The sequence below is a fragment of the Protopterus annectens genome, chromosome 3.part1, assembly GCF_019279795.1.
Source record: "Protopterus annectens isolate FY-2018-M chromosome 3.part1, PAN1.0, whole genome shotgun sequence".
NCBI lineage: Eukaryota > Metazoa > Chordata > Ceratodontiformes > Protopteridae > Protopterus > Protopterus annectens.
In genome coordinates, this window is record NC_056732.1 from 7,778,850 (window position 1) to 7,786,880 (window position 8,031).

An 8,031-nucleotide genomic window follows, 5' to 3' on the forward strand; every position below is an offset into this window, starting at 1 on the left:
AGAAAGGGAAAGCTTATTTCATCAGCTTGTAGGCTATGTGGTGATAAATATGAATATTATAATCACGGCAGATCTTAACTGTGATTTAAGAGGCAAGCATAAAAAGAAAGGAAATAAGAACAATGTTAGAAGATATAAGATGTGGTAAGTTAAAACTCTGGGGTATAAATTCATGGACTTACAAAATGGTTATGTATAGAAATCCACTGAGAATGGGCACTGTTTCCCAGTTGGACTTTCCCGGTACACAAATGTTAAATAAATAATTATTTTATAGCATCAGAAGGTTTAGTTATAGGAGAAGTGGAGGTAGATGAAACTGGTTATTTGCCGTTCGTTTACTTGTTGGTGATCTGGGTTTTGTTATTTTGGTCCTTCACTAAAGTAAGTTTGTGATGTGCGATTCAGGTAAGTGTACTTTCAATGAATCAATGTAGACCCATATACACATATATATATATATATATATATATATATATATATATATATATATATATATATAAAACTATATATATATAAATATATATATATATATATTTATATATGTATATCTGTCTCTCTCTCTATATATATCTATATCTAATATATATATATATATATATATTTACTATTATATTTGCGATTACTGCAATTGTAAATATGGGAATAAATAATTACGAGACCAGGACATCATGGGATGGGAATATCAAAAACCACAAGAGTGATAAAAGTTGGATGTCAGACCTCTCAACCAGCACAAACAGACAAACAAGTGCTAACATGGGTCCAGACGGGGGCCAAGTCTGGCTGTTTGCTCCTGTGTTGCTAGACATTCTTGTCTTATTCCCATATTTACAATTGTAGCAATCACAAATATGATAGGAAACGTCTCTCTCTCTCACTCTCTACACACACACACACACACACACACACACACACACACACACACACACACACACACACACACACACACATATATATATATATATATATATTTATTTACAAACACACACACACACACACACACATATATATATATATATATATATATATTTATTTACAAACACACACACACACACACACACACACACACACACACACACACACACACACACACACACACACTGCAGGACAGCATAAGTCTTGTGTCTAATAGCAATAATGCACTGTTATATTAAATGCTCATAAATGATTCAGTAGGGACATGATGCATGGAAGGGCAGGCAGTTATTCTTTGAGGAGGCACACAGAGAAGGACTGAGAAGAACCAAGCTCTTCTCAAAGATAGAAAAGGACTACATACCATGGCAAGCTGCCACATAGCAACGGCATGTAGCATATGTTAAAATCCTGTTATTTGGTGCCCATCCAGCTGGACACAACACTGGTTCTGTGAGAAGAATGAAAGCTGCGTGGATACCAGTAAGACAAGGCGATATCCTGGACAACCAGAAAAGTTTATTGCTCACACAGTTGACAACACAAAAATAAAAATAAAAATAAAAATAAAAAGCAGTTTGAAATCCACAAATTTAACAAAAATACTGAGCGCTTTCACCCGCTCAACTACCTGCGGGTTTCTTCAGAGTACATTGAACAGTTCTCTGCACCAGCCTTATATACTGACTTAGTAACTTGTTAGTAAGTTGTTAATAGATTAATTAAATTAATTAAACGGCCATTTAAAACAATTTGTCAATAAAAATGTTCTTTCCTTTACAAACTGACCTTAGGTCTACAGTAATAAATAATTTGATGAACACTTTGTTGTTAGTATATCGTGTTATATATTATATGGAAATCAAAAATAAATAGAAATACACATACTAACAATATTTGTAGATGGTACATATATGATCTTACTGTAAAAATTCTGTGAGGGTGCTGATGTTGTTATTAAAACTTTGTTTTTTGAAAAGCATTTGTGAGGGCATAACCTACAATAAATATCTATGTACCTAATCTCTATATAAATACATTATAAATACATTATAAATGCGTTGTAAAACAAATATATATAGTGTGTGTAAATATGTGCCAAATAAATAAATAAATAAGTAAGGTAATATTAAATAGATAAATAAATACTATTAACATGTAGAAAATGTAAAGAATGTAGTAAATGTAAAAATAACAAGGACAATATGTATAATATATATATTGGTTAAGCATATGAATAAATAAATAAATAATTGTAATATAATGTATAAAATAATCATTTGTTGTTTTAAAAAAACATTCTTAAATATTCATATTAGTGTATATATATATATATATATACATAAAAAACATATATTACAAAGGTGTCAATTAATGTGTATGTTAAAATCTGTCATATATGAATAAAAATAAAATGAATGAATATAATAAAATGATTAAATAGTTAAAATTAATTCAACACTGGTTCTATTAGAAAGAGGTATATAGAAATGTAGGACTGAGGGTGTATAGTAATCCGAAGTATACACAGAAATCAGAAGGAAAACACAAATGGAACTGCAGGTTGTGGCGACAGGACACAATACTTTTGTTGGGATAGGTGCTTCATTTAACTTATAAAGAGAAGGGATCATGGGAAAGGTGAAAGGCAAATAGGAAAGGTACAGTTAAGCAGTGAAGCTAGACAAATAAGCACAGAAGCAGTGACGGCAAATGGGGGTGGACTGCCAGGGTCTATGTCTGGCTACCAAAAAAATAAAAAACCCGGCCATCGAAATATCGAATGGAAGATGGTGAAACCGACAATTACCGAAGAATGACATAATCGAAAAAAAGTAATTAAATTGCCATAGTCGGCCAACATCGCAAACATAACCAACCAATGTGGGGGGCTGCACCCCCCCCCCCCGTAACTGTATATACCAACTCCAAGATCGCACTACAGTGGGAAATAAGGCAAATTTATAAGGTTTCCCTTCACTGACCGTATGCTTTGTGTTACTTCCTAGTTGTTGGCCAACTATGACCATTCAATGAATTTATTTTCGATTATGTCATTATTCGGTAATTGTCAGTTTCACTGTCTTCCTTTTGATATTTTGCCATTTGGGATTTTTATTTTTCAGTAGCTGAACATAGACCCAAGCTACCATACCATAAGAGGAGTTCACATGGACATGTGGAATAGACTTAAACAGAGAAACGTAGGGCAGCCAATTGGCTGGGGATGGAGTACACATAGAATCCACTTAAACAGAGAAACATAGGGCAGAATAATGGCTGGGGACAGAGTACACATGGAATACATTTAAACAGAGAAACATAGAGGAGACAAACGGCTGAGGCCAGAGTATACATGGAATACACTTAAACAGAGAAACGTAGGCAAGACAAAAGACTGGGGACAGAGTACACATGGAATACACTTAAACAGAGCCACATAGGCCAGACAAATGGCTGGGGACAGACTACACATGGAATACACTTAAACAAAGAAACATAGGGCAGAAAAATGGCTGGGGCAGAGTACACTTAAACAGTGAAACATAGGGCAGGCAAATGACTGGGGACAGAGTACACATGGAATACACTTAAACAGAGAAATGTAGAGCAGATAAACAGCTGGGGACAGAGTACACATGGAATACATTTAAACAGAGAAATGTAGGCAAGACAAAAGACTGGGGACAGAGTACACATGGAATACACTTAAACAGAGCCACGTAGGCCAGACAAATGGCTGGGGACAGACTACACATGGAATACACTTAAACAAAGAAACATAGGGCAGAATAATGGCTGGGGACAGAGTACACATGGAATACATTTAAACAGAGAAACATAGAGGAGACAAATGGCTGAGGCCAGAGTATACATGGAATACACTTAAACAGAGAAACGTAGGCAAGACAAAAGACTGGGGACAGAGTACACATGGAATACACTTAAACAGAGACACATAGGCCAGACAAATGGCTGGGGACAGACTACACATGGAATACACTTAAACAAAGAAACATAGGGCAGAAAAATGGCTGGGGCAGAGTACACTTAAACAGTGAAACATAGGGCAGGCAAATGACTGGGGACAGAGTACACATGGAATACACTTAAACAGAGAAATGTAGAGCAGATAAACAGCTGGGGACAGAGTACACATGGAGTGCACTTAAACAGAGAAACATAGGGCAGACAAATGGCTGGGGACAGGGTTTGGTGCAGGCAGCCTGCGAGCTGCTAACAGGCCCAGAGGGATGGTATTGCGATGCAGCAGATGGAGCTCCCAGGTCAGGGTGTTTAGTTGTATGGACCAAAGCTTGTCATAGTGGCCTAGTGGCAAGGGCCAGCTGGTCTATCAAATCTGTGAATTGCTGCAGGGAGGGTATGATAGGTACTGACACAGTGTCTCAACAGCCAGTCATCCATCTCCTCTACCACCTGGCCCTGCTCTCCCTGAGCTGGGATAGGGAACTGGGATGGAGCTAGATGCCTGGGAACATTCAGGCCCTCCCCTTGAGATGGACTCCCACCCTGTCAACCACCTCAGCTGCAGCATTAGCTGTGGCAGTGACCGGTAGTAACTAATGCCCTGCAGGTCATTGGTACCATCATGACCTGCAGAACAGAGGCAAAAAGGAAGAGTGTCATTATTGATAATGTCCATATATGATACATAGGATATAGTTTGGTTGATGAGATAAGAGTGCCACACATCTTGCTATGTCAATAGTCCCAGCTGTCTCTTGTGACAGGGAACAGAACTCTTCTCTTGTTTTGACCATAGTGAAAGACAAGCGAGACATACTAGCCATCACACATAGGTGTGGGTGAGATGCAGACAACACTGCAAAGGTACTGCTTCACTTGTACATGTCATCAAGCAAAACCCTTAGAAGGTGCCCACAGCCTGTGAAATTAGCTACACCACCACATGTGCATGCATTAAGTAGAAGCCTGAGAAGGTACCCACAGGATGAAACAAACAATCATCCCAGATGTAATATGTAATTATGTAGATACATGAAATGGTGGCCCACACGTGAAAAATGGGTAAAGGGGTTGGGTATGTATGTATGTATTTATGTATGTATGTATGAAATGGTGGCCACATTACCACCTCTTCACAGACAGGTGCCCTTCCCCACAAAAATCTACAGTACAACAACAATACAACAGACAACAACAGTGCACCTACTACACATGCAGGCACCCACAAATGCCAAACTGATATATCCTGTCATCTCTCACAGGGAACCAAATTTTATGCAAACACTGATCTGAAAGATCAAAGTTTGAAACAACAGTATGAGACACAGCAGAAATGGCAAACACTTTATCATTTGAAGGGTTCTTTCCTCACCTGTGCTTTCCATACCCAGAGACCTTTGTGACAATACTGTCACAGGTCATGGTGTGAGTGCTTGCATTACTCAACAGTTTGGGAGATGCCAATATCCTTGGTCAGCATCCCTACCAGGTTAAACCAGGCAACCACCTTATGAAATGGACCCCCATCGAGTCTCATCAGCTTCTCCCTGAACTAGCCATGCTAGAGATACAACATGATCTTACTTTCCTTTGTACAACAAACAGGCGTATCATCATACACCATGTGGGCATGTCATCAAACATCAAACAGTCATGTCATCATACACCATGCAGGTGTGTCATCAAACATCAAACAGGCGTGTCATCATACGCTATGCAGGCATGTCATCAAACATCAAACAGGTGTGTCGTCATACACCATGCAGGCATGTCATCAAACATCAAACAGGCATGTCATCATACACCATGCAAGCATGTAATCAAACATCAAACAGGCGTGTCATCATACACCATGTAGATATGTCATCAAATAACAAACAGGCGCATCATCATACACCATGCAGGCATGTCATCAAACATCAAACAGGTGTGTCGTCATACACCATGCAGGCATGTCATCAAACATCAAACAGGCATGTCATCATACACCATGCAGGCATGTCATCAAACATCAAACAGGCGTGTCATCATACACCATGCAGGCATGTCATCAAACATTACTAGGAATATGCAGCCAAACAAAGTGACAGCCTGTGAGTCATTTTTTAAATGTGACTTTGAATCATGGATAATGGACCTCAGTGCTGATAAATAGTGTGACACGCTTTCATGCTCAGCCTCCTTAATGCTCTCTATAAGGCCAAGAACCAGTGCATCTATGGGCCCAGACAGTATCCCAGGATGCCTTCTAAATAGCATGAAACTTGACCTGTCAGGCCTTTTTGAATCACTATTTAACTGTAGCCTCCAAACAGACTTTGTACCTCATGAATGGAGAATAGCAACAGTCATCCCTCTGTACAAAGGTGGGCCATCTACAGACCCTGGAAACTACAGACCCATAAGTCTCACTAATCCCATATGCAAAGCCTTGGAAAGATTTATCATAATAATGATCAATAATGATACCTTCAGACACTACACCCATCCCAATTTGGTTTTGTCAAGGGCAGGTCATGCCTATTAAGCCTGGTGGACTTCTTTGAGAAGGTCACCAAAGCAAAGGATGAAGGCAAAATGGTTCATAGTGCATACCTTGACCTGGCCAAGGCATTTGACACAATACTCCACTCTAGTATTTTTGACAAACTTAAATCCTTATATCAATCAGTGGAGAGCTAGCTGACTCACATACAGGACCCAGGAAGTTAGAACTGGGGAGTTCACTTCTACAAAGAGGCCAGTCACAAACGGGATTCCTCAGAGACTGGTCTCGTGACCACACCTTTTTGGCCTTTACATTGCTGAACTCTGTGGTCTCTGGCTGACTAAATTGGCAGATTATTACAAATTAGGAGCTGTCATTGAATCCCCCACCGACACAAATGTTCTCTAGGAAAGGCTGACAAAGGCAAACAACCAGTGGCAGAGCCATGGACTAAAGCTAAATGCCAAGAAATGCATAATAGTATCCTTTGGGAAGTCATCCACCCCTGGTGACAAACATATTGACAGCACACCCCTAAGACTTGGCCCAGTAGTCAGGGACTTGGGAACACTCATCAACAGTAATCTAACCTTTGACCATCACTCGTCTACAGTAGAGAGGAAATCATTCTATGTTGTGCAGCTTATAAACAAAGGTATGGGATCTAGGTCCAAGGAAGTCACTATTCCACTGCATTCATTAGACCTATCATTGAGTACAATGCCCCATTTTGTTAACAGAGGTTCCTCACTAAGTGAATACAAGGCATAAGTAACATGTCCTATGCAGATCACCTCAAGGCCCTATCCCTGTATTCTGTCTCATATAGACTGTTAAGAGGAGATCTATTCCTAGCATACAAGGCATTGTCAGATTTCACTTTGATGGACCTCCTGCATATCTGCAAAACAAACAGCACCGGAATTACATGTTCTAAAGACTTCAACCTTGCCTATGATATAAATAGGACCTGATGAATAGACAGGTATGTACCCCAGAGACTACCCCTTCTCTGGAACAGGCTCCCCACTGATGTGAATCAGAGTTCCTCCTCTAACCCAATTCAAGTGTAACTTGACAATTGCACAGGGAACAGGTAATTCATCCCTGGTTTGGCACCTATATCTCTAGTGAACACAAGTAGCCTGTAAATGGATCATTTCCCAGGTCCCTGCTTCAAAATCTTTACACTTATCAAAGGTTCGAGAACCTGTCAAAGATTTGGGATGCATGGCTATGCTTAATAAGGCTCTTGTGGTCATTACCCTAGTAAAACCCTATGAACCTATGCATGAGGCCATGGGCAGCACAATAGTGCAGTAGTTAATGTTGTCCCCTCACAGCAAGAGGTTCCCCAGTTTGATTCTTGGCTGGGGGTCATTCTGCGTGGAGTCTGCATGTCCTCCCAGTGTTTGCATGGGTTTCCTCTGGCTTCCTTTCACATTCCATATGCATCTGGAGCGTTTCTCACTAAGCCTCTGCTAAAAATAGGCTCTGTCTCAGTCAGACTTTTCCTTTGAACAATTGTTAAATAAATAAAATGAGTAGGCATGTACAGAACACAGAGTTATGCTGCAGAACATATCTAAGCAATATGTTGCTAATGCACTTCGGTAAAACAGTGATTCATAGACATC